Raw genomic sequence first — 27,588 nt, forward strand, 5'->3', positions numbered from 1 at the left:
TGGCACAATCTTGACTCCCTGCAACCTCTGCCTCCCGGGATCAAGCAGTTCTCCTGCCTCAGCCTCCCGAGTACAGATGCATGCCACCATACTTGGCTAATTTTTTGGTGTTTAGTAGAGATGGGGTTTCACCATGTTGTGCAGGGTGGTTTTGAACTCCTTAGCTCAGGCAATCCACCCACCTCTGCCTCCCATAGTGCTGGGATTACAGGCGTGAGCCACCCCGCCTGGCCAAGTTATCTTTCTTTGAACAAACAATAAAAAAAAATTCTTGCCTAGACAGGCCAAATGTAACCTCAGAAGGAAGTCAGAAACAGCCTGTGCCAATTTAGAAAGGTATCTCAAAGACTGTGTGCTAAAACTTCAGTGCAGTGGCGTGATCACGGCTCACTGCAACCTCGACCTCTCAGGCTGAAATGATCGTCTCACCTCAGCCTCCCAAGTAACGACTACAGGTGCACACCATGACACCTGACACCTGGCTAATTTATTTTTAATTGCTTTTGTAGAGACAGGGCAGGGTCTTACTATGTTACCCAGTCTGGTCTGAAACTCCTGGGCTCAAGGGATCATCCTGCTTCCATCTCCCAACATGCTGGGATTACAGGTGTGAGCCACTACACTTGGCCCTTTATTATTTTTTTATTTTCTTAGAGTCAGGGTCTCATTACATTACCAAGGCTGGTTTCAAACCGCTGGCCATGCAACCTCTCACTTCAGCCCCTCATGAGTAGTTGGGAGTACACGTGTGAGCCACTATACCCAGCGAGAATAACAGATTCTTTCTTTTTTTTTTTTTTTTGAGATGGAATCTTGCTCTGTTGCCCAGGCTGGAGCGCAGTGGCCTGATCTCGGCTCACTGCAACCTCTGCTTCCCGGGTTCAAGAAATTCTCCTTCCAGTCTGGGCGACAAAGCGAGACTCTGTCTCAACAACAACAACAACAACAACAACAATAACAACAAAAAAGAAATTCTCCTGCCTCAGCCTCCCGAGTAGCTGGGATTACAGGTGCACGCCACCACACCTAATTTTTGTATTTTTAGTAGAGACAGGGTTTCACCATGTTGGCCAGGCTGGTCTCAAACTCCTGAACCTGTAATAGCCCAAGCATTCTTTTTTTTTTTTTTTTTTTTCAAGACGGAGTCTGGCGCTGTCACCCAGGCTGGAGTGCAATGGTCGGATCCTGGCTCACTGCAAGCTCCGCCTCCCGGGTTTACGCCATTCTCCTGCCTCAGCCTCCCGAGTAGCTGGGACTACTGGTGCCCATCACCACTCCCGGCTAGTTTTTTTTGTATTTTTTAGTAGAGACGGGGTTTCACCATGTTAGCCAGGATGGTCTCGATCTCCTGACCTTGTGATCCGCCCGTCTCGGCCTCCCAAAGTGCTGGGATTACAGGCTTGAGCCACCGCGCCCGGCCAGCCCAAGCATTCTTGAAAAATAACAAATTTAAAGGCCTCATACATCTTGATTCCAAAACTTACTGTAAAGCTACAGTAATCAAGATCATCTGGTACTGGCATACACTTACATGATCATGGTCAACCGATTTCCAACATGGATGCCAAGACAATTCAATGAGGAAAGAATGGTCTCCAACAAATGGTGCTGGGACAGCCTGATACTCATGCAAAAGAATGAAAATGGACCGCTATCTCACATTAGATACAAAAATGAACTCAAAATAGATCACAGACCAAAATGTAAGAGCTACAGGTATAAAACTCGCAGGGGGCGGCCAGGCATGGTGGCTCACGCCTGTAATCCCAGCACTTCCGATGGCCGAGGCGGTCGGATCACGAGGTCAGGAGATCGGGACCACCCTGGCTAACGTGGTGAAACCCCGTCTCTATTAAAAACACAAAAAATTAGCCGGGCTTGGTGGCAGGTGCCTGTAGTCCCAGCTACTCGGGAGGCTGAGGCTGGGAGAATGGCATGAACCCGAGAGGCAGAGCTTGCAGTGAGTTGAGATCGCGCCACTGCACTCCAGCCTGGGCAACAGAGCCAGACTCCATCTCAAAACAAAAACAAAACACAAAAACTTGCAGGGGCCGAGTTTTCTATTTTTTTTTTTTTGAGACAGAGTTTCGCTCTTGTTGCCCAGGCTGGAGTGCAATGGCAGGATCGCGGCTCACTGCAACCTCCGCTCCCGGGTTCTAGCAATTTTCCTGCCTCAGCCTCCCGAATAGCTGGGATTACAAGCGCCTGCCACCATGCCCAACTAATTTTTTGTCTTTTTACTGGAGACAGGGTTTCTTTTTTTATTTTATTTTATTTTTTTTTTTTTGAGACGGAGTCTCACTCTGTAGCCCAGGCTGGAGTGCAGTGGCCGGATCTCAGCTCACTGCAAGCTCCGCCTCCCGGGTTCACGCCATTCTCCGGCCTCAGCCTCCCAAGTAGCTGGGACTACAGGCGCCCGCTACCTCGCCCGGCTATTTTTTTGTATTTCTTAGTAGAGACGGGGTTTCACCGTGTTAGCCAGGATGGTCTCGATCTCCTGACCTCGTGATCCACCCGTCTCGGCCTCCCAAAGTGCTGGGATTACAGGCTTGAGCCACCGCGCCCGGCCGGAGACAGGGTTTCACCATGTTGGTCAGGCTGGCCTTGAACTCCTAATCTCAGGTGATCCACCCACTTTGGCCTTCCAAAGTGATGGGATTACAGGTGTGCGCCACCATGCTCAGCCTCTAATTTTCTACAGAAGAAAATATAGGAGTAGCCGGGCGCGGTGGCTCACGCCTGTAATCCCAGCACTTTGGGAGGCCGAGGCGGGCGGATCACAAGGTCAGGAGATCGAGACCACGGTGAAACCCCGTCTCTACTAAAAATACAAAAAATTAGCCGGGCGCGGTTGTGGGCGCCTGTAGTCCCAGCTACTCAGGAGGCTGAGGCAGGAGAATGGCGTGAACCCGGGAGGCGGAGCTTGCAGTGAGCCGAGATGGCACCACTGCACTCCAGCCTGGGCGACAGAGCGAGACTCCGTCTCAAAAAAAAAAAAAAAAAAAGAAAATATAGGAGTAAATCTTCATTATCGTGTGTTAGGCAATGGTTTCTTAGATGTAACATCAAAAGCACAAGCAAAAGAACTAAAAATAGGCTGGGCACAGTGGCTCACACCTGTAATCCCAGCACTTTGGGAGGCTGAGGTGGGCGGATCACAAGGTCAAGATATCCAGACCATCCTGGCCAACATGGTGAAACCCCATCTCTACTAAAAATACAAAAATTAGATGGGCATAGTTATGTGCACCTGTAGTCCCAGCTACTCAGGAGGCTGAGAAAGGAGAATCACTTGAACCCAGGAGGCGGAAGTTGCAGTGAGCCAAGGTTGCGCCACTGCACATGAGCCTGGTGACAGAGCAAGACTCTGCCTCAAAAAAAAAACAAACAAAAAACTAAAAATAGATAACCTAATTTTATCCAAATCAGACACTTGTACTTCAAAGGATACCATCAAGTAAGTGGAAGACAACCCACAGAATTGGAGAAAATATTTGCAAATCACGTAGAACTTATCTCCATAATATATAAAGAACACCTACAACTTAATAAAAAAGCAACTCAATTTAAAAATGCGGGGCCTGGCGGGTGGCTCACACCTGTAATCCCAGCAGTTTGGGAGGCTGAGGTGGGCGGATCACCTGAGGTGAGGAGTTTGAGACCAGCCTGGCCAACATAGTGAAAACCCTTCTCTACTAAAAATACAAAATTAGCTGGGCATGGTGGTGTATGCCTGTAGTCCCAGCCACTCCGCAGGCTGAGGCAGGAGAATCGCTTGAGCCCAGGAGGTGGAGGTTGCGGTGAGCCGAGATCACGCCATTGCACTCCAGCCTGGCAAAAGAGCGAACTGTCTCAAAAAAATAAATAAATAAATAAATAAAATAAAATAAACAATAAAATAAATAAAATAAATAAATAAATAAATAAAATAAAAAGGGGCAAAAGAGCCAGGTGCAGTGGCTTACACCTGCAATCCCAGCACTTTTTTGAGGCTGAGGCAGAAGGATCGCTTATGCCCAGAGTTTGAGACCAGCCTGGGTAACATAATAAGACCTGCTCTCTACAAAAAAATCTAACAAATCAGCCAGGTGTGGTAGTGTGCCACTGTGGACCCAGTTATTTAGGAGGCTGAGGTGGGAGGATCACCTGGGTCTGGGAGGCTGAGGCTGCAGTGAGCCGTGATTGCACCACTGCACTCCAGCCGGGGCAACAGAGTGAGACTCTGCCTCAAATTAAAAAAAAAAAAAAAGGCAAAAGATTTGAGTAGGCATTTCTCCAAAGTATAAAAGTTATACAAATGGCCAATAAGCACATGAGAAGATGCTCAACAGTATCAGTCATCTAGAAAATGCAAATAAAAACCACAATAAGATACCATTTCACATCCTCTAGGATGGCTAAAATCAAAAGAACTGACAATGTATGTGTTGGACAGGATCTGGAAAAACTGAGATTTTCTCTTTTTTTTATTTTGTTTTGAGGTTCAAAGAACTCATTTATTTTTACTCATAGAAAGTACAAGTATTAGCCTGGCATGGTGGCTCACGCCTGTAATCCCAGCACTTTGGGAAGCTGAGGCAAGTGGATCACCCGAGGTCAGGAATTTGAGAGCAGTCTGGTCAACATGGCAAAACCCTGTCTTTACTAAAAATACACAATTAGCTGGACATGATGGCACACGCCTGTAATCCCAGCTAGTTGGGAGGCTGAGGCAGGAGAATTGCTTGAATCTGGGAGGCGGAGGTTGCAGTGAGCCAAGATCGCACCACTGCACTCCAGCCCGGGCGACACAGAACTCAGTCTCAAAAAAAGAGAAAGTACAAGTATTGATGATCTGTGGTTATTTAATTTTAATTTTTAGTTTTGGGGTATGTGTAGGATGTGCAGGTTTGTTACACAGGTAAATGTGTGCCATAGTGGTTTGCTGCACCTATCAATCCATCACCTAGGTATTAATCTCAGCATGCAATAGCTATTTTTCCTAATGCTCTCCTTCCCCTGACACCCCCAATGACAGGCCCCAGTGTGTGTTGTTCCCCTCCCTATGTCCATGTTTTCTCATTGTTCAGCTCCCACTTATAAGTGAGAACATATGGTGTTTGGTTTTCTGTTCCTGTGTTAGTTTGCTGAGGATAATGGCTTCTAGCTTCATGCATGTCACTCCAAAAGACATGATCTCATTCCTTTTTATGGTTGCATAATATTCCATGGTGTATATGTATCACGTTTTCTTTATCCAGTAAAAGTATGGGCCACTTCATGAATTTCCGCGTCATCCTTGCACAGGGACCATGCTAATCTCCGTTATGGTTCCAATTTTAGTATATGTACTGCTGAAGCGAGCAGAAAACTGTTTTTTTTCCTTTTTCTTTTTGAGATGGAATCCCACTCTATCACCCAGGCTGGAGTGCAGTGGTGCGATCTTGGCTCATCACAATCTCTGCCTCCTGGGTTCAAGCCATTCTCTTGCCTCAGCCTCCCGAGTAGCTGGGATTACAGGTGTGTGCCACCATGCCTAACTAATTTTGTTTTGTTTTGTTTTTTTATTTTTGTTTTTGTTTGAGACAGAGTCTTGCTCTTTCGCCCAGGCTGGAGTGCAGTGGTGCCATCTCAGCTCACTGTAAGCTCTGCCTCCCGGGTTTACTCCATTCTCCTGCCTCAGCCTCCCGAGTAGCTGGGACTACAGGTGCCGGCCATCACACCTGGCTAGTTTTTTGTATTTTTAGTAGAGACAGGGTTTCATCGTGTTAGCCAGGTTGGTCTCAATCTCCCAATCTCGTGATCTGCCTGCCTTAGCCTCCCAAAGTCCCGGGATTACAGGCGTGAGCCACCGCGCCCGGCAATTTTGTATTTTGAGTAGAGAAGAGATTTCACCATGTTGGCCAGGCTGGTCTTGAACTCCTGACCTCGTGATCCACCTGCCTCGGCCTCCCAAAGTGCTGGGATTACAGGTGTGAGCCACTGCGTCTGGTCCTTTTTTTTTTTTTTTTTTTTTTTTTTTTTTTTTTTTTTTGAGACGGAGTCTCGCTCTGTGGCCCAGGCTGGAGTGCAGTGGCGCGATCTCGGCTCACTGCAAGCTCCGCCTCCCGGGTTCCCGCCATTCTCCTGCCTCAGCCTCCTGAGTAGCTGGGACTACAGGCGCCCACAACCGCGCCCGGCTAATTTTTTGTATTTTTAGTAGAGACGGGGTTTCACCGTGGTCTCGATCTCCTGACCTTGTGATCCGCCCGCCTCGGCCTCCCAAAGTGCTGGGATTACAGGCGTGAGCCACCGCGCCCGGCTTTTTTTTTTTTTTTTTGAGACGGAGTCTCGCTCTGTCACCCGGGCTGGAGTGCAGCAGCACAATCTTGCCTCACTGCAACTTCTGCCTCTCAGGTTCAAGCAATTCTCCTGACTCAGCCTCCCGAGTAGCTGGGATTACAGGTGCATGATGCTACGCCTGGCTAATTTTTTGTACTTTAGTAGAGACGGGGTTTCACTGTGTTGCCTAGGCTGGTCTCGAACTCGTGAGCTCAGGCAATCTGCCTGCCTCGGCCTCCCAAAGTGCTGGGATTACAGGCGTGAGCTACCGTGCCTGGCCCCAAACTGGTATTCTTATACGTTGCTGTCGGAATTTTAAAATAGTGAAGCCACTTTGGAGAAGTCCAGCAGTTCCTCAAAAGGTAAAACATGGAGTTACCATATGACCTGCACTTCCACTCTCAAGTATAGAAGAAAAATGAAAACATCTGTATACAAAACTTGTGCACAAATGTACATGGCAGTATTATTCATAATAGCCAAAAAGTGGAAAAAACTCACATGTTCATCAACTGATAAATGAATAAACATAATGTGGTATAGCAATATAATGGAATATTATTTGGCAATAAGAAACAAAGTTCTGATGCATGATATAACGTGAATGAACCCTGATAACAAAGTAAAAGAAGCCAGTTGCAAAGGACCACATATAGTATGATTTCAATTATATGAAATGTCCAGAATTTGCTTATTAATTATATAATTGACTCGTGGTTGCCAGAGGGTAGGTGAGGGAGAAATGGAATGTGACTACTGATAGGATTATTTTAGGGGTTATAAAAATGTTCTAAAATTAGGCTGGGTATGGTGGCTCACACCTGTAATCCCAGCACTTTGGGAGGCTGAGGCAGGCAGACCACGAGGTCAGGGGATCGAGACCATCCTGGCCAACATGGTGAAATCCCGTCTCTACTAAAAATACAAAAATTAGCTAAGCCGGGCGCAGTGGCTCACGTCTGTAATCCCAGCACTTTGGGAGGCCGAGGCGGGTGGATCATGAGGTCAGGGGATCGAGACCATCCTGGCTAACATGGTGAAACCCCATCTCTACTAAAAACACAAAAAAATTAGCCGGGTGTAGTGGCGGGCGCCTGTAGTCCCAGCTACTCAGGAGGCTGAGGCAGGAGAATGGCATGAACCCGGGAGGCGGGGCTTGCAGTGAGCTGAGATGGCGCCACTGCACTCCAGCCTGGGCGGCAGAGCGAGACTCTGTCTCAAAAAAAAAAAAAAAAAAAAAAAAAAAAAAAAAATTAGCTGGGACTGGTGGCATGTGCCTGTAATCCCAGCTACTCGGGAGGTTGAGGCAGGATAATCACTTGAACCTGGGAGGTGGAGGTTGCAGTCAGCCGAGATCGCGCCACTGCACCCCCACCTGGCGACAGAAGGAGACGCCATCTCAAAAAAACAAAACAAAACAAAAAACATAACAAAAACTTCTAAAATTAGTGGAGCCTGGGCACGGTGGCTCAGGCCTATAATCCCAGCACTTAGGAAGACCAGTCTGACATAGGAAGATCTTATCTCTACTAATAATCAAAAAAATTAGCTGAACATGGATGCCTGTGCCTGTAGTTCTAGCTGCTCAGGAGGCTGAGGCAGGAGGATTCCTTGAGTCAAGGAGATCGAGGCTGCAGTGAGCTAGGATTGCACCACTGCACTCCAGCCTGGGCAACAGAGTGAGGTCCTATTTGAAAGCAAGCAAGCAAACAAACAAACAAACAAATGTAAACTTACAGATGAATTGCAAAGGTAGTACAAAGAGCTTTCTTACACTCTTCATTCAGCTTTCCTTAATGTTATATATATACGTGTGTGTGTATATATATATATAACTACAGTACAATTATCAATTATCAAAATTAAGAAATTAAAGTTGGAACAATACTATTTACTAAACTATAGATTTTATTCGGATTTCCTCAGTTTTTCTGCTAACGTCTTTTTCTTTTTTTGAGAAAAGGTCTTGCTCTGTCACCTAGGCTGCAGTGTGATGACGTGATCTTGGCTCACTGTAACCTCCACCTCAACCTTTGGTCTTCAGCCTCCCAAGTAGCTTGGACTACAGGCATGGGCCACTACACTTGGCTAATTTTTGTGTTTTTTGTTGAGATGGGGTTTCGCCATGTTGTCCAGGCTGGTCTTCAACTCCTGGGCTCAAGCGATATGTCTGCCTCTGCCTCCTAAAGTGTTGGGATTACAGGCGTGAGCCACTGCACGCAGCCTAATGTCTTCTTTTTGTTATAGGATCCAATAGTAGACTCCACATCTGAAGATCTTTTTTTTTTTTGTTTGTTTGTTTGTTTTTTTTTGAGACGGAGTCTGGCTCTGTCACCCAGGCTGGAGTGCAGTGGCGCGATCTCGGCTCACTGCAAGCTCCGCCTCCCGGGTTTACGCCATTCTCCTGTCTCAGCCTCCTGAGTAGCTGGGACTACAGGCGCCCGCCACCTCGCCCGGCTAGTTTTTTGTATTTTTTAGTAGAGACGGGGTTTCACCGTGTTAGCCAGGATGGTCTCGATCTTCTGACCTCGTGATCCGCCCGTCTCGGCCTCCCAAAGTGCTGGGATTACAGGCTTGAGCCACCGCGCCCGGCCGATCTTTTTGTTTTTTAAAATCACCAACATATTACCTACCCTTTAAAATTTTTGCAAAAGGTATACATTTGAAAAAATATATCCATATCAATTTCATTCAAGTCATTGATACAACTATTTAACAGGATAAGATTACCTAGCACAGCCTGGCTACAGTTTGTAATTTTAATTTTAATTTTTTTGTGAGATGGAGTTTTGCTTTTGTAACCCAGGCTGGAGTGCAATGGCGTGATCTCGGCTCACTGTAAGCTCTGTCTCCTGGGTTCAAGCAATTCTCCTGCCTCAGCCTCCCTAGTAGCTGGGATTATAGGCACCTGCCACCAGGCCCAGTTAATTTTTGTATATTTAGTAGAGACAGGGTTTCACCATGTTGGCCAGGATAGTCTCGCCATTCCAAAGTGCTGGGATTACAGGCGTGAGCCACTGCGTCTGGCCAGTTGGTATTTGTTTTTTTTTTGTTTTGTTTTGGTAGGGACAGGGTTTCGCCATGTGGTCCAGGCTAGTTTCAAACTCCTGAGCTCAAGTGATCTGTCTACTTTGGCCTCTCAGGTGCTAGCATTACAGGCGCGTGCCACCATGCCCAGCTAATTCTTGTATCTTTTTTTGTAGAGAAAGGATCTCATTATGTTGCTTAGGTTGCTTTCAAACTCTTGGGCTCAAGCGATCCACCTGCCTTGACCTCTCAAAGTGCTGGGATTATAAACATGAGCCGCTGTGTCTGGCCCACTTGGGTATAGTTTAAAAATTCTGATACCCAGAGTGTGCCTCAGATCAATTAAATCAGCCTCTGATAGTGACCCGGACATCAATATTTTTAAAGCTTCCCAGCTCATTCCAATGTGCAGCCAACAGTGACAACCACTGCCTAGATGTCCATGGTTAGGGGAACTTCAACCCATTTTGCTAACGTGTAGCCTTTGGGTATGGTTATTCAACCAGTTAAACATTCAGTATACATTTCTCCAAAAATCCACTCTGTGAGATTATCAAATGTCTAACTTTAATGAGGACATACCAATAACGGAATTACTTTGATCTACCATTCTAAGAATTCTTTTTTTGGCTGGCGCGGTGGCTCACACCTGTCATCTCAGCACTTTGGGAGGCCAGGACGGGCGATCACTTGAGGTCGGGAGTTCGAGACGAGCCTGACCAACATGGAGAAACCCCATCTCTACTAAAAATACAAAATTAGCGAGACGTGGTGAAACATGCCTGCAATCCCAGTTACTCAGGAGGCTGAAGTGGGAGAATTGCTTGAACCAGGGAGGCGGAGGTTGTGGCGAACCACGATCATGCTATTGCACTCCAGTCTGGACAACAAGAGTGAAATTCCATCTCAAAAAAAAAAAAAACAAAAAAAAATTATCTGTCTCCTGGGTTCAAGCAATTCTCTGCCTCAGCCTCCCGAGTAGTTTGGGATTACAGGTGCTCGAAACCATGTCCGGTTAAGTTTTGTATTTTTAGTAGAGACGGGGTTTCACCATCTTGGCCAGGCTGGTCTTGAACTCCTGACCTCGTGACCCACCAGCCTCAACCTCCCAAAGTGCTGGGATTACAGGCGTGAGCCACCATGCCCAGCCATTTCAGGAATTCTAACAAGAAGGATGTATTAGTCTGCCATGACTTTCTTTTCTACTAAACCCAGACTGATTCCTCACGATCAGTAATCTTTCTCTAAATTAGTAGTTCTCTACCAGGGGGACTTTTGTCCCCTCCCCCAACATTTGACAATGAATGGTTGGAGGCATTTTGGTTGTCACAACTGAAGGAGGGAGGGGGGGATGCTACTGGCATCGAGTGAGTAGAGGCCAGGTATGTTGCTAAACAGTCTACAATGCACCGGAGAGTCCCCCACAACAAAGAATGATCCATCCCCAAATGTCAACAGTGTTGAGGTTGAGATTGTACTAAATCCTGAGTCCCATAGGAAAAGTTTGGTTCACAAAGATTATTTCTTTTTTGTTTTTTGAGAGAGTCTCACTCTGTCGCCCAGGCTGGAGTGCAGTGGCGTGATCTTGGCTTACTGAACCTCCACCTCCTGGGTTCAAATGATTCTCCTGCCTCAGCCTCCCAAGAAGTTGGGATTATAGGCGTCTGCCACCATGCCTGGCTAATTTTTGTATTTTTAGTACAGATGAGGTTTCACCATGTTGGCCAGGCTGACCTCCTGACCTCAAGTGATCTGCCCGCCTTGGCCTCCCAAAGTGCTGGGATTACAGGCATAAGCCACCGTGCCAAGCCACAAAGAGTAATTTCGTTGTTTTCATAATTTCAGATAGAAAAAGCAGAATTCCTTACACTATATTTTCTCATCTTAATAATATCTATCTCCCCAGGTTTGGATTCCTACAGCAACATTAGGGCTATAAAAGTAAAGCATTTCTGAAATTTACTGATTATCACAAACTTCAACAGTGCTAACTTCTCCAAGCTCTCAGGTTTTTTTGTTTGGTTTGAGATAGGGTCCCTGCAGTCTCCAAGGCTTGAGTGCAGTGGTATCATCGCTCACTGCAGTCTTGAACTCCTGGGCTCAAGCGATCCTCTGCCTTCAGCCTCCTGAGGAGCTTGGACTACAGCAGGGGTGTCCAATCTTTTGGCTTTCCTGGGCCACGTCGAAAGAATTGTCTTGAGTCACACATAAAACACACCAACACTAACAACAGCTATGAGCTAAAACAGCAACAACAACGAAATCGCAAAAAAAAAAAAAAAAAAAAAAGGCTTATAATGTTTTAAGAAAGTTTATCAATTTGTGTTGGGCCCTATTCAAAGCAGTCCTGGGTTGTATGAGGCCCATGGGCCACAGGTTCGACAAGCCTGGACTACAGGCATGTACCACCATGAAAGGCTAATTTTTACTTTTTTATAGAGATGGGGTCTATGTTGCCCAGGCTGGTCTTTAGCTCCTGGCCTGAAGCAATTCTCCCACTTCAGCATCCCATAAAGTGCTGGGATTACACGTGAGCATCGTGTCTGGCCAACCTCAGTCTTGTACCTATAGGTGTTTCTGCTAGAAATATGCATGTAGTTTACAATTCTGATAACAGTGCAAGTGATGACGCAATATATACTTTTTAAAGTTCCCCAGCTTTTAAAGCTGCATTAGCTCTTCTGCAATGGAGAAAGCAAGAAGGAAGGAAATTGGCTCAAGCCTGTAATCCCAGCACTTTGGGAGGCCGAGACGGGTGGATCACGAGGTCAGGAGATCGAGACCATCCTGGCTAACATGGTGAAACCCCGTCTCTACTAAAAAATACAAAAAACTAGCCGGGCGAGGTGGCAGGCGCCTGTAGTCCCAGCTACTCGGGAGGCTGAGACAGGAGAATGGCGTAAACCCGGGAGGCGGAGCTTGCAGTGAGCCGAGATCGCGCCACTGCACTCCAGCCTGGGTGACAGAGCCAGACTCCGTCTCAAAAAAAAAAAAAAAAGAAGGAAGGAAATACAGTAGTACCCCCTTATCCTCCGGAGATCCCACTGCAGGATTCCCAGGGGATGCCTGAAACCATAGAGAGTACTGATCACTAAATAAACAAACACACACACAAACACACACACACAGTTTTCCTATAGGTATATACCTATAATCAAGTTTAATTTATAAATTTGGCACAGTAACAAATGAACAATAACCAATAAGAAAACGGAACAATATACCATATAAAAGTTATGTGAATATAGTCTCTCTTGTTCTCAAAATATCTCATTGTACCGTGCTCACCCTTCTTGTGTTGATGTGAGATGACAAAACCCTTACAAGATGAGTACAGTGAATGACTTAGGAATTGTGATGTAGCTACTATCGACCTTCTGACTATGCCTAAGAAGGGGGATCATCTGTTTTGGGTGATCCTGAATCATTGAGTCATGCCGATGTCCACAGTTGGATGTCAAAAGCTGATGATGTCAATGACTAACCGATGGGCAGCACACACGGCGTGGTTATGTTGATTCACATCCAGGACAGTGTGGTGCAAAATTTCATCACACTACTCAGAACGGTGAACAATTTAAAACTTAAACTACTATGGAAGGGACTATGATTGCTTGTTAGGGTAGCAGATATTCTAGATACTCTTCAGCAAAATGGACTCCAGGCTGTATCTGATAGGTTTCAAAAGACTTCACAAAAGGTATGTTAGTGTACACACACGACTGGGATTAACATTCTAGAATTTTAGGACTCAATGGTACACCACTGAGGTATTGTTATGAATTTAACTGTAAATTTAGATTATGGTTCTGAGGTGGAGACGCATAAAAATGAAAACTTAAAACAAATACCAACGCAATTGGGTATTTCTGGGTGCTAATGTTGCAGGTAATTATCTTTCTCGACTTTCATTTCTAACATTAATAGTTAGCAATATCAATAATATTGTTTATGAAAGAAATACTGTCCAAACTTTATTAAGGTGTTCATGTTAACACTTAAGGTTTCAGATTTTCTTTTCTTTTCTTTTTTTTTTTTGAGACGGAGTCTTGCTCTGTCGCCCAGGCTGGAGTGCAGTGGCCGGATCTCAGCTCACTGCAAGCTCCGCCTCCCGGGTTTACGCCATTCTCCTGCCTCAGCCTCCTGAGTAGCTGGGACTACAGGTGCCCGCCACCTCGCCCGGCTAGTTTTTTGTATTTTTTAGTAGAGACGGGGTTTCACGGGGTTAGCTAGGATGGTCTCAATCTCCTGACCTTGTGATCTGCCTGTCTCGGCCTCCCAAAGTGCTGGGATTACAGGCTTGAGCCACCGCGCCCGGCCAAGGTTTCAGATTTTCAAATTTGAGATGTTCAAACAGCAGGTATAACACAAATATTCCAAAATCCAACAGAATCTCAAATCCAAAAAATTTCTGTTCCCATTTTTGTAAAAAACAAAAAACAAACAACAAAAAACTGGCCAGGCGCAGTGGATCACGCCTGTAATCCCAGCACTTTGGGAGACCAAGGCGGGCGGATCATAAGGTCAGGAGTTCAAGACCAGCCTGGCCAACATAGTGAAATCCTCACTCTACTAAAAATAAAAAAAATTAGTGAGGCATGGTGGCGGGCACCTGTAATCCCAGCTACTTGGGAGGCTGAGGCAGTAGAATTGCCTGAACCCGGGAGGGGGAGGTTGCAGTGAGCCGAGATTGCGCCATTGCACTCCAGCCTGGGTGACAGTGCGAGAATGTGTCTCAAAAAAAAAAAAAAAAGAAAAAAAAAAGGCCGGGCATGGTGGCTCACGCCTGTAATCCCAGCCTTTGGGAGGCAGAGACAGGCAAATCATGAGGTCAGGAGATGGAGACCATCCTGGCTAACACAGTGAAATCCCGTCTCCACTAAAAATACAAAAAATTAGCCATACGTGATGGCAGGCACCTGTAGTCCCAGCTACTCGGAAGGCTGAGGCAGGAGAATGGCTTGAACCCGGGAGGCAGAGCTTGCAGTGAGCCGAGAATGCACCACTGCATTGCAGCCCGGGCAACAGAGCGAGACTCTGTCTCAAAATAAATAAATAAGTAAATAAAAAAATATAAATAAACAAAAAACCCTTGGGAGGCCGAGGCGGGTGGAACATTTGAGGTCAGGAGTTCAACACCAGCCTGACCAACATGCTGAAACCCCGGCTCTACTAAAACACAAAACTTAACTAGGCATGGTGGTGGGTGCCTGGAATCTCAGCTACTCAGGAGGCTGAGGCAGGAGGAGAATCACTTGAACCCAGGAGGTGCAGGTTGCAGTGAGCCAAGATTGCGCCACTGCATTCTAGCCTGGGTAACAGAGTGAGACTTCCCCACAAAAAAAAAAAAAAAAAAGGCCAGGGGCAGTAGCGCACGCCTGTTATCCCAGCATTTTGGGAGGCCAAGGCGGGTGGATCATTTGAGGATGTCAGGAGTTCAAGACCAGCCTGGCCAACACAGTGAGACTCCATCTCTACTAAAAATACAAAGATTAGCCAGGCGTGGTGGCAGGCACCTGTAATCCCAGCTACTTGGGAGGATGAGGCAGGAGAATCGCTTGTACCCAAGAGACGGAGGTTGCAGTGAGCCCAGATCGTGGCACTACACTCCAGCCTGGGCAATAGTGAGACTCCATCTCAAATAATAATAATAATAAAGTAAAATAAAAGATAAATAATTTTATTTTATTTTTTTATTTTTATTTTTTTAATTTTTTTATTTTTTTTTTTGAGATGGAGTCTCGCTCTGTCGCCCAGGCTGGAGTGCAGTGGCCGGATCTCAGCTCACTGCAAGCTCCGCCTCCCGGGTTCCTGCCATTCTCCTGCCTCAGCCTCCCGAGTAGCTGGGACTACAGGCGCCCGCCACCTCGCCCGGCTAGTTTTTTGTATTTTTTTAGTAGAGACGGGGTTTCACCGTGTTACCCAGGATGGTCTCGATCTCCTGACCTCGTGATCCGCCCGTCTCAGCCTCCCAAAGTGCTGGGATTACAGGCTTGAGCCACCGCGCCTGGCTATTTTATTTTTTTAGACAGGGTTTCATTCTTATTGCCCAGGCTGGAGTACAATGGCGCAATCTCGGCTCACTGTAACCTCCAACTCCTGCGTTCAAGTGATGCTCCTGCCTCAGCCTTCCAAAGTAAGGTGGGATTACATGCGCCCGCCACCACGCCCAGCTAATTTTTTTGTATTTTTAGTTGATACGGGGTTTCATCATGTTGGCCAGGCTGGTCTCAAACTCCTGGCCTCAGGTGATCCACCTGCCTTGGCCTACCAAAGTGTGGGGTTACAGGCATGAGCCGCCACACCTAGTCAATATTTTTAAAGACTCTTGGTCAGGCACGGTGGCTCATGTCTATAACTCCAGGAATTTGGGAGGCTGAGGCAGGTGGATCACCTAAGGCCAGCAGTTCGAGACCAGCCTGGCCAATGTAGCGAAACCCTATCTCTATTAAAAATACAAAAATTAGCCAAATTAGATGGGCATGGTGACACACGCCTGTAGTCCCAACTACTCAGGAGGCTGAGGCGGGAGAATTGCTTGAACCCGGGAGGCAGAGGTTGCGGTGAGCCACACCACTGCACTCCAGCCTGGGTAACAAGAGCAAAACTCTGTCTCAAGAGTTAAAAAAAAAAAAATTAACTTTATTTTGTTTTACATTTTAGAGACAGGGTTTCGCTCGCTTGCCCAGGCTGGAGTGCAGTGGTGTGCGATCATGGCTCATGGCAGCCTCAAACTCCTGGACATGCCACCATGGCCTGGCTAATTTTTCTTAGTTTTTGTAGAGATGGGGTCTTGCTATGTTGACCAGGCTGGTCTTGAACTCCTGGCCTCAAGTAATCCTCCTGCCTTAATTGCCCAAAGTGTTGGGATTATAGGCATGAGCCACTGTGCCCAGCCTGAAACCTCATTTTAAAAGTTTATATCAGACCAGGACCCCAAGATGGAGTTGGCTGTACCAGTGAGGGAGAAGAAACTCCTGGATGTCAAACTAGCGGAACTGCCAAACTAAATATTAATGCGTGATCTCACACAAGAAGGCACTGTTGGAGCATTCAAAGAGGTTACTACAGGTATTACGACAAGTATCCAATTTGAAGAAAGGGAGCTTCGACGGATTTCTATGGTGCTAGCAGCTTACATGCTTTTCAGCTACTGTCTGAAAATGAGCACAAGCATGGGCAGCTACAGAAGTAAAACTGAAGAGGGCCATTGCAGAGCGCTCGTTCCTGGATAATCTCCTTAGTTTAATGTCAGCTGATTAGCAACCTTAATTCCCTCTGCATCCTGATTTTTCCCTTGTCATGTAACATATCATATTTATAGGTTTCAGGGATTAAGAAGTGGGGAAACCATTATTCTAACTTCATTGGTTCAAATAATTCAGGGTTTGTTCATTCAGTGAGGTCATTTCATTGAGCACTTAATATATTTTAGTCTCTAGTTGGCTCTGGGGCATATATGAAAAAACAGAATCCTATCTCATTTGCTTATATGTAGTTGATAATTCATTGATCATTATAGTTACTGAAAGTCACTTTAACACAGAGACCATATGTAAGTAACTCTCCCTATACACTGGTGTAGTGAAATTCCATTAAAGGCATTTTTTTTTCTTTGAAGCACAGCAATTATGCTGCTGATGAGAAATTTTACTTTGAAGAAAATGTGGTGTAGTGAAAAAAGTAATGCTTTTAAGAGACAGGCAAACTAAAGATTGTTACTGGACTTCTCTGGGCCTCAAGCTTCTCTTCTGTAAAATGAGGGTAAGATTATCTATCTCAAAGTGTTGTTTATAGTAAGGATTAAACAGGAATACGCATTCCCCTGGCATGGTAGTCCACAAATGCTAATTGCCTTTCTCTTTTGGTATTTTTAAGTATCTGACATTCATTTCAATATTTCTTTTCTTTTCTTTTTTTTTTTTTGAGACGGAGTTTCGCTCTTGTTGCCCAGGCTGGACTGCAAAGACGTGATCTTGACTCACTGCAACCTCTCCCTCCTAGGTTCAAGCGACTCTACTGCCTCAGCCTACCAAGTAGCTGGGACTACAGGTGCTCCACCATGCCTACCTAATTTTTTTTGGATTTTTTTTTTTCTTTTTAAGACAGTCTCGCATTGCTGCCCAGGATAGAATGCAGTGGTGCAATCTCCACTCACTGCAACCTCCGCCTCCCGGGTTCAAGCAATTCTCCTGCCTCAGCCTCCCGAGTAGCTGGGATTACAGGTGCCCGCCACCACACCCGGCTAATTTTTTGTAATTTTAGTAGACAGGGTTTCACTATGTTGGCTAGGCTGGTCTTGAACTTGTGACCTCGTGATCCACCCACCTTGGCCTCCCAAAGTGCTGGGATTACAGGCGTGAGCCACCATGCCCAGCCTCATTTGAATATTTCTGTGACTTGCTTTGCACTAGCCTGTGATGCTTTATGTAAATTAAGTAGTAGACATAGTCCCTGCTCTCAAATAAAAAAAGTTGTTGATAGCATAATACACTTGCACGTATGCAACTACAAAAGATTGGTAAACAAGTGGGCTCCATGAAAGTGTGGGACTTGGTTAAGAAAACATACAATGAGGTAATTAAGGCTGCTTTCCTCTTTTTTTTTTTTTTTTTTTTGAGACGGAGTCTCGCTCTGTAGCCCAGGCTGGAGTGCAGTGGCCGGATCTCAGCTCACTGCAAGCTCCGCCTCCTGGGTTCACGCCATTCTCCGGCCTCAGCCTCCCGAGTAGCTGGGACTACAGGCGCCCGCCACCTCGCCCGGCTATTTTTTTGTATTTCTTAGTAGAGACGGGGTTTCACCGTGTTAGCCAGGATGGTCTGGATCTCCTGACCTCGTGATCCGCCCGTCTCGGCCTCCCAAAGTGCTGGGATTACAGGCTTGAGCCACCGCGCCCGGCCTCCTCTTTACCTTAAATAAACAAAACAAGTAAACAACACTTAGTCCACATATCCTACAGGGGAAATTTGGGACTGTCTACTTGAATTTTGGAGGTTGCAAAGGCTTTTTTTTTTCTTCCTCAGAGGGAGTTTCACTCTTGTTGCTTAGGCTGGAGGGCAATGGCACAATCTCGGCTTACTGCAACCTCCGCTTCCCGGGTTCAAGCGATTCTCCTGCCTCGGCCTCCTCAGTAGCTGGGATTACAGGCGCCTGCCACCATGCCTGGCTAATTTTTGTATTTTTAGTAAAGACGGGATTTCGCCATGTTGGCCAGGCTGGTCTCGAATTCCTGACCTCAGGTCATCCGCCCACCCCGGCCTCCCAAAGCGCTGGGATTACAAGCGTTAGCCACCGCGCCTGGCCTTGCATGGGCTTTTGAACAGTCATTTTTGAATTATTTCCTGTATCCCCAGGAGTCCACAAATGTGAAAGAAAGGGAAATCCAAGTAGATCCTTCCGGTAATTTATTCTGCTTTACCCTTTGGGTAAAGGTAAAAACTACTAGATCAAGTAAACTTTAGAATTATTTGTGGACTTTAATCGTCTGTATTTCTGCTGCATTCAATTACCAAATATCAGTCAAGTGTTTTGAGAAACAAATATTCAGTAGCCACAGAAACCTAACAGGTCTATGTTTGCTTTGTTTTATTAACGACTTGGAGGGACAGAACACTACCAATTACACCCACAAACCTTATCGATATCAACAACTGTAAATGACAACACGGCAATATTCTGCACTTGCCCTATGCCTAGGACCTAATTCCATTTTAATATATTATATTATTATTTCACACATCAACCCTGGAGGCATGTTTGGAGTTGCCTAATTTTTATGTACACTTTTTGATAAGGAACTAAGAAAAATAACTTGCTGAAGGAAGAAAACGGAGACTGAGTCCAGAACTGAATGAGAAACACTTGGTTTCTTCATCCTCTATCATCAGCCTGCCTAACGAGGCTGAAGAAGTACCATCCATGAGTTAAGTGCGTCAAGGGCAAACAAACATCATCGCATATGGACAGTGGTGTGAACTTCGAGAAATCCGAGGCAGGTTAACAACAACAAAAAGCAGACCATCATGCCGATCTTCCTCGGGTCTCAGGTTGGCAACTCAGCGTCCGGAAGGAATCCCCCCGGAGGTGCGCCGGTCCTACTGGCCTCACTCCCTACCTCCTGGAGGTCCGGAGTCCCGCTCCTTTTCCTCAGCGGTACAACCCCCGTGTCGGTCCATTCCCTCACCGTGAGTCGAGGACCAGTTCTCCTGGCTAGGCGACCGGCACACACCGCCCGGGACCGGCTCCAAAGCACTCGTCCTGCGACTGCGAAGTAGGCTCAGGTCATCCGGCAGGAAACGACTCAACGCGCAGCCGCCGCGGCCTCCAACCACCGGCCGGCAGAGGGGCGCTAGGCAGCCCTCGATCCGCTCTCCGCGGTCTCGAGCAGGAGGAGGAGCAGGGGGAGGCGAGCCGCAGCGCCGCGGCAACGAGCCTAGGGAGGTAGGTTGTCGTGGGGCTCGGGCCGCCACTCTGGCAATTCCAGTCAAACGTCAAGCCCCGACCCGCTCTTCCCGTCCCTTCCTCTCCTGCCCTTGCAGCCGACAGGAATGGAACAGTCCCGCGGGGGGGATTGTGGGAGGCGCACGCGCGAGGGGTGGAGGGTTGGGGGGGCTGGCGGCGGCGGTGGCGGCGGCGGCGGCGGCGGCGGCGGCCGTGGCCGTGGCGGCGGTTGGTGGCCGTGGGGGCGGGGAAGGGGGGAGGAGAGAAGAGGAGGTGGAGGAGGTGGAGGAGGAGGAGGCTTGGGCTCGCGCCGCTTAAGGTACGCGTGAGGGCCTGCGCCGGAGCCGGCTTGACAGGGCCTGAGGGGGAGTGGGGGACTGGGCGAGGAGGTTCCCGTGGGTGAGCGCGTACGGGCTGGCTGGCGCGCTGGGCGGCCGAAGGTGGTGGTTGGTGGGAGCAGCCAGCGACTAGCCCGTAGACACTCGTACGCTTGCGGGCGGGCGTGCGCGCTACGCGGCCGGAGTCGGGCGGAGCGGGGGACGGTGGGGAAGAACGCGAGGAGGGAGGAGTGGGAGGTTGGGGGGGCGCTAGGCGCCCTTCGCTCCCTCCCCTCTGGAGGAGCAGCCGCCGCCACCGCCGCCACTCTGCTGCCGCCGCCGCCGCCGCTCCCGCCGCCATTTTGGGTTCGCTTTGCGGAGGGGAGACGATCCCAGTCTCGGTTGCGGGACCCGCCTCCCCTCAGTTTGCCCCCTTTAGCCTCCACCTTTCCCTTCTCCTCTCTCGCATTTCCGCCAGTCAGCTTACCCGCTGGCCGCCTCCTGACAAGCGGGAGGGATCCGCCGTGGACCCAGGGAAGCGGAGGAGCCTGGCGGCCACCCCCTCTTCCCCACTTCCCTGCACTCTCGTCGCTCTCGGCCTCGGCCTCCGACACGGTGAGTAGAACGATTTGGGCAGGCCTTCGGGCCTAAGCACTCTCTCAGCGATTGAATCCTGGGCTTCCTGGGAGCCACTGTCATCTCCCGGACCTGGACCTCCGGGAGAGCAGTGGTGAAGATGGGGGAGGGGAGAGCAGGGAGGGGGATCCTGAGCCTACCGGGAAGTCCCTCCAGGCGGGGTGAAGGGGTGTCCCTGACAGGCGGACTCCCGGAGGGGGCTGGAAAGTAAGCGAGTGGAGGCGGAGTCGTCTGTGCCCCTGACAGGTTAGTTTGTGTTTGTAGGCATGATCGGAGCCTCCCCCATAGTCCAGTTTGTGTGTGTTTAATTAAGGGATAAGAGTGGTCGGGGACACGATCCTGAGAGGGGAGTTTACCTGTGTGACAAGGTCTGTGGTGTCCCTGCCGCGTTGAACGGTATGTAGGAACGGCAGGATGATCTCAGTGTTGTAAGTTTAATAAATGTCACTGATTAGTTTGTACATGGAAAGAGGTGTTTTTGGTCTAGAAGACAGATGGTCTGTTGATGTGTAGCGGCTGTGTTGGTGTGTGTATGCGAGGATGGAAAGTGTTTCCGGAAGAGTTTGCCTTGATTTGTGTAAGTGTAATGGAGTTCCCGTTATAAGTTAGCTTATTTCTTGAATAAATGTTGGGAGGTTCCTTGCAGGTTGATATGTGTGTGTATTTTAGGGATTGGGAGCCCCTAGTTACTTGTTGGGAAAGAGTGGCAATGGTAGTGTTCTATACAGCATGTGTCTGTGAGGTCATGGAGGGGAGAAACTTAGCATAGCCAGTTGTGGTCTTAATAGTTTGTGCCTTTGGTTAGAGTGAGTTGTGTAAATGTGAAGGCCCAAAATATCTTTAACAGAATCATTGCTACAAAGCTGTAAAGAATGGGTGGCCTTATTTGTTGTCGCGGGTTTATAGTAATAGTTTACAAATACAATAAGAAAGCGCTTTCAATTTCTTTGTGATACTAAATCTCTGTGAAAATGGTAGGATGCTTTCTTCCATTTTACAAAATAGTTAATTTAGGCATAAGGAGAGAACTTCTCCAAGGCCGCATATTAAATTGGTGACAAAGTTGAGACTGTAACTCCCATATTTTCACTACTGCTGCAGCAGTATATTCAGCATACCATGGTGCCTCAGGAAGTCTTTGTCGGCAAATCTGAGTATGTTGGAAAGATAGGAGCACATATGACTGGTTGGATTGTATTTGGAGGAGACCAATTGTGTCAGATATGTATGTGGAAAGTAGATGTCCTTGCCCGGTCTGACCTGTATGAAATGCATGTCCATGGCTATATTATTTTGTTTATGGGGGAAGCAGAGCATTTCTGACACTTGAGGTTGTACGTGTGAGGGAGAGAAGGCTTTCACAGCTTAACCTCTACCAGAGCAGCTGCATGGGTGCTGACAGCTTAACTTGAAATCTGTGGGAGGAAGGATCCTTTTTCATTCATTCAACAAGTATTTGTTGACTGCCTGTTCAATAAATCGTCCATGCCTTGGGGTGAGGATAATCAGGGTATCTCTGTAAATAGCCTGGGTACAACCTGAGGGGAGTTGTTTTGACAGTGGCAGATACTAAGTTGAGTGAAGCAGTGTGGAATTAAAATCAGAGATCTGGTTTTGGGTTCTGGTGATTGTTAATATATGTACCTGTGGATGTTGGAACTTCTTGGCTGGGCTGAAGGAATCCTTTGAAAGATTGATTTCATATAGTAAGAATCCCCTCTGTGAATATGAGGAAAGAGTGCATGAACTAAGCCAACTTAACTGTATTCTGGAAAATGGGATGTTTCTTGATAGGCTAGATTAGTGGTTCTTAAAAGTTTTTGGGGGTCATTTATCCTTCTGAGAATCTGATGAAAGACACTGGGCCCTCAAGTTAGAAGATGAGCATAAGCACAATCACGTGATTTATACATAGGATTTTAGGAACTTAAAGTGTAATGAAATAGAGCCAATTTATATTTAGGTCTCATTTGAAAACCTTTCATTTTCTTTGTTGGGGTGTGTGGATGTTAGTATGCGTTTAAGGTGAAGGAGTCCGTGATAGTAGTTGAACATGTTGACAGCAGAACTTTAGGATCCATGTTTTTTATGTATTCTTTTTATCGTCACAAATGTATTTCTGCAGTGTTAGTAACCAACTCTGAATTTGGTGATAAGGGAAGCTAATGTAGCACAAAGTATCTATGGCTTTGTTCTTTGTCAGTATATTTTTGTTCCTAAACTCTGAGAAGTAGGTTTGTCTTTTTTCAGTTTTGGATTGGGCCTGAGGTGATTTGAAGCTCCTATCTTGGAGTTTAGCTTAGTTATAACAAACACTGAGTTAGCCCTATGCAGGAGATACAGAAATGAATAATATGTGGTCTCTGTGCTTGAAGAGATGCTAATTCAGTTGAGTCTGTGAAGTGTTTGATGGTGGCGGGTCTCAAAACGACATAGAAGAGGGAAACATTCCTAGAAGTTGAAATTTTGTTACCCAATTGCAAATAATTTTTGCCACTACTTACTCTTTGAATAAGCATTAAGTGTTTACACTCTGTATACAACTTTGTACTTTAAAAAAATACGTTTTGTATCATCTGGTGTTTTTTTTTTTTTGAGATGGAGTTTTGTTCTTGTTGACAGGCTGGAGTGCAATGGTGCTCTCTCAGCTCACTGCAGCCTCTGCCTCCTAGGTTCAAGTGACTCTCTTGCCTCAGCCTCCCGAGTAGCTGGGATTACAGGCATGTGCCACCACGCCCTGCTAATTTTGTATTTTAAGTAGAGATGGGGTTTCTCCATGTTGGTCAGGCTGGTCTGGAACTCCTGACCTCAGGTGAATCACCCGCCTCGGCCTCCAAAAGTGCAGGGATTAAAGGGGTGAGCCACTGCGCCCGGCCTCCTCTGGTGTTTTTGTATAAAGGAACTATTGGTTTAAAAAGAAGGCAAACATTTATATTCCTTACCTTGTTTTTGGATGTATTTCTACAGTACGTTTATGTAAAAAAGTTTTTATGTCTCTGGGCATGGTGGCTTTCACCTGTAATACTTTGGGATGCTGAAGAGGATGGATCACCTGAGGTCAGGAGTTCGAGACCAGCCTGGCTAACATGGCAAAACCCTGTCTCTACTAAAAGTACAAAAATTAGCCAGGTGTGATGGCATGTGCCGGTAGTCCCAGCTAGTTGGGATGCCGAGGCAGGAGGATCTCTTGAATCCCTGAGGTGGAGGTTGCAGTGAGTCGACAGAGTGACTCTGTCTCAAAAAAAAAAAAAGAAAAAAGAAAAAAAGAAAAAGGGGGCCTGGGGCCTGGCATAGTGGCTTATCCCTATAATCCCAGTGCTTTGGGAGGCTGAGCCAGGAGGATCACTTGTGCCCAGGCATTTGATACCAGCCTGGGCAACACAGGAATACCCCATTTCTACAGAAAGTTAAAAAATTAGCATGAATGCCTGTAGTCCTAGGTACTCTGGAGGCTGAGACGGGGGAATTACTTGACCCAGGAGTTGGAAGCTGCTGTGAGCCATGGTGGTGCTACTGCACTCCAGCCTGGGCAATAGTGTGAAACACTGTCTATTTAAAAAAAGGGAAAGGATTTTCATGTTCTACTCTTGAGTTGTATTCTGAAATAGAATACTGCACATCACTTTTTTTATTTTTATTTTTTGAGACGGAGTTTCGCTCTTGTCTCCCAGGCTAGAGTGCAACAGCGTGATCTCGGCTCGCTGTAACCTCCGCCTCCTGGGTTCAAGTGATTCTCCTGCCTCAGCCTCCCCAATAGCTGGGATTACAGGCGTGTGCCACCATGCCCGGCTATTTTTTTTTTTTGTATTTTTAGTAGAGATGGGGTTTTGCCATGTTGGTCAGGCTGGTCTCAAACTCCTGACCTCTGGTAATCCACCCACCTCGGCCTCCCAAAGTGCTTGGGATTACAGGTGTGAACCACCGCGCCTGGCACATCACTTCTTAACAACTTGCTAGGTACTGTGTCTTTACAGTATTAGCAATTCCACTTAAGCCTTTATTCTGAGTCTTCCTCCATGCTTTATTAATATTGAATTGGCCACCTTCATTTCTGCCCAAGATAATGTGGAAGCACACAGTGGAGAAGTCTTACTGTGTGTGAGATTGTGGTGGTGGTGGTCTCCATTTAAAATAACTTTGTATTGCTATTTAAGTTATGTGTATTGATCCGAGTCTTTTAAAGGTGGTATACAGCATCACTATAATCTGTTGTGAGATCTGCTTAGGCCAGACTTTTCAGCAGCATGTAGTATTTTAAACCTGGGTGCCACAAGAGGTGGAAATGCAACTAGTTCATTTTTGTTTTGTTGCTGCTAGTTTCTGTTATCATTTTCCTTAAAATTAGTTTTAGTAGTGTTTTTTCATTTATATTTTTTCATACGAAGAGGCTAGATTTTCTTATTACTTGTCATCATAGTTGATAACAGTCTTTCATGTTTTACAAATTGCTTTTTTAGTGCCTGCCTCATCAGGCCTGTAATTGGCAGAATGTGATATTTATCAAAATTAATTTTAAAATAATGACTTCTGCCGGGCGCGGTGGCTCAAGCCTGTAATCCCAGCACTTTGGGAGGCCGAGACGGGCGGATCACGAGGTCAGGAGATCGAGACCATCCTGGCTAATGGTGAAACCCCGTCTCTACTAAAAAATACAAAAAACTAGCCGGGCGAGGTGGCGGGCGCCTGTAGTCCCAGCTACTCGGGAGGCTGAGGCAGGAGAATGGCGTAAACCCGGGAGGTGGGGCTTGCAGTGAGCTGAGATCCGGCCACTGTACTCCAGCCTGGGCGACACAGCGAGACTCCGTCTCAAAAAAAAAAAATAAATAAAAAATAAAAAATAAATAAAATAATGACTTCTAGGCCGAGCGTGGTGGCCTATAATCCCAGCACTTTGGGAGGCTGAGGTGGGTGGATCACGAGGTCAGGAGATTGAGACCATCTTGGCTAACACAAACCTCGTCTCTACTAAAAATACAAAAAAAAAAAAAAAAAATTAGCCGAGCGTGGTGGTGGGTGCCTGTAGTCCCAGCTTCTCAGGAGGCTGAGGCAGGAGAATGATGTGAACCCGGGAGGCAGAGCTTGCAGTGAGCGAAGATTGTTCCACTGCACTCCAACCTGGGTGACAGAGCGAGACTCTGTCTCAAAAAAAAAAAAAAAAAAAAAAAGACTTCTAGTGATGACAGAAATTTAACCAATAATCTTATTGCTGTTTCAGAGTTGTATTTTATTCACTAATATCTAAGTTCTCATGTTTGGAAATCTATGAAATTTTCATTGTAGTATTATATTTGCTTTTCATAGTCTTTAGTCATTTGCCCTCAGACACAAGTTGATGCCAAGGTTGTATACTTTTTTCCATCTAACTAAAAAAGATTTTTTTTTGAAACAGGGTCTTACTGTGTCACCCGAGCTAGAGTCCCCGTGGTACGAGCATAACTTATGGTGTGCTCTACCTCTTGGGCTCAGGCAGTCCTTCCGTTGTCCCAAGTAACTGGGATTATAGGCACATGCCACTACACCTGGCTAATTTTTAATTTTTTTGTAGAGATGGAGTCTCACTGTGTTGCCCCCACTGGTCTCGAACTTCAGCAGTCCTCCCTCTTCAAACTCCCAAATTGCTGGAATTACAGGCATGAGCCACCACACCTGGGCAATTTTGTTCATTTAAAAATATTTTGGCCAGGCGCATGGCTCACACCTGTAATCCCAGCACTTTGGAAGGTCGAGGTGGGCGGATCATGAGGTCAGGAGTTCGAGACCATCCTGGCTAACATGGTGAAACCGCGTCTCTACTAAAAATATAAAAAATTAGGCATGGGTGACTTGTGCCTGTAGTCCCAGCTACTCGGGAGGCTGAGGCAGAAGAATCAGTTGAACCTGGGAAGCAGAGGTTGCAGTGAGCTGAGATCGCGCCACTGCACTCCAGTCTGGGCGACAGAGTGAGACTCTGTCTTCAAAAAAAAAAAAAAATATATATATATATATATATATATATATATATTTATTTCTAATTTTTTAGAGCTGGGGTCTGGCTGTGTTGCCCAGACTATACTGGAATTCCCAGGCTCAGATGATCCTCCTGCTTTAGCCACTCCAGTGTTTGGGACCACAGGTGTATGCCACCGCATCTGGTTAATTTTTAAATTTTATGTACAGGTGGAGTCTTACTATATTGCCCAGGATGGTCTTGAACTCTTGGGCTCACGTGGTCCTCCCACCTTGGCCTCCAAAAATGCTGAGAAATGTGAGCCACATTTTGTGGCCGGTCAGCTTTTTATTTCTTTAATGTGGCAAATTGCAAACATATATATAAATAAAGAGAATAGCATAATGAGCCTTCATGTACTCAACATCCAGCTTCAACAGTTATCAACACAGTTACCACACTGTTTCCACATCTACCAGCCCCGTCCCTGCCTCCCTTCTTGCTTATTTTAAAGCAAATCTTCCAGTTATTATGTAATTTCATCCATAAATACTTAAGTGTTTACATTCTTTTCATTGTTAAGTGAGGAATTACTTCTTCGTGGTTAGGTTTATATTAACTTTTAAAGTATCTGATCATAGTTGGAACTAAACTACTCACACCATCTACTTCTAATTCATATTACTTATCAATAGGGAATTCCCTTTGCCAGTTAAGAAGAAATGAGGTAAATAGTTCACATCATTGCTTTCGATGTTTGCGTTGAACATTTAGAACAGTTCCTATGTTATTCAGAATAGCTTATCAGCTTTTTTCAAATGTACAAGAGAGAAATAAAGGGTTTCTTAACAATTTTTTAGTCATAGCAACAAGATGCTAAAAAATGTTTTCTATTTTTAGTTCCTAGATTTTCATTTTTCTCTTTTCTTTTTTTTTTTTTTT

General features: G+C 46.3%; 1 protein-coding gene, 1 long non-coding RNA gene, 1 other non-coding gene and 1 pseudogene across 5 annotated transcripts in view; 1 reads left to right on the forward strand and 3 right to left on the reverse strand.

Moving 5' to 3' along the window:
• Positions 1 to 20,708, reverse strand: part of LOC105498261 (uncharacterized) — a 46,395-nt gene extending 25,687 nt beyond the window's left edge. Inside the window, exon 1 of the long non-coding RNA XR_011616305.1 lies at positions 20,572 to 20,708. This is a non-coding gene — a long non-coding RNA (uncharacterized lncRNA). The remainder of the gene's footprint in view (positions 1 to 20,571) is intronic.
• Positions 5,242 to 5,351, reverse strand: LOC139360521 (U6 spliceosomal RNA). Its single transcript, XR_011617929.1, has one exon. It is a non-coding gene; the product is annotated as a U6 spliceosomal RNA (small nuclear RNA).
• Positions 17,227 to 20,553, reverse strand: LOC139359821 (WAS/WASL-interacting protein family member 1-like; annotated as a pseudogene).
• The window catches only part of LOC105498260 (ASH1 like histone lysine methyltransferase), a 232,084-nt gene continuing 225,058 nt past the window's right edge, over positions 20,563 to 27,588 (forward strand). For all 3 annotated transcript variants that reach the window (XM_071083894.1, XM_071083898.1, XM_071083903.1), the window contains exon 1: positions 20,563 to 20,699. The gene's annotated coding sequence lies outside the window, so the exon portion shown is untranslated. The remainder of the gene's footprint in view (positions 20,700 to 27,588) is intronic.

Source organism: Macaca nemestrina, chromosome 1 (assembly GCF_043159975.1).
Source record: "Macaca nemestrina isolate mMacNem1 chromosome 1, mMacNem.hap1, whole genome shotgun sequence".
In the NCBI taxonomy this organism is placed as follows: Eukaryota; Metazoa; Chordata; class Mammalia; order Primates; family Cercopithecidae; genus Macaca; species Macaca nemestrina.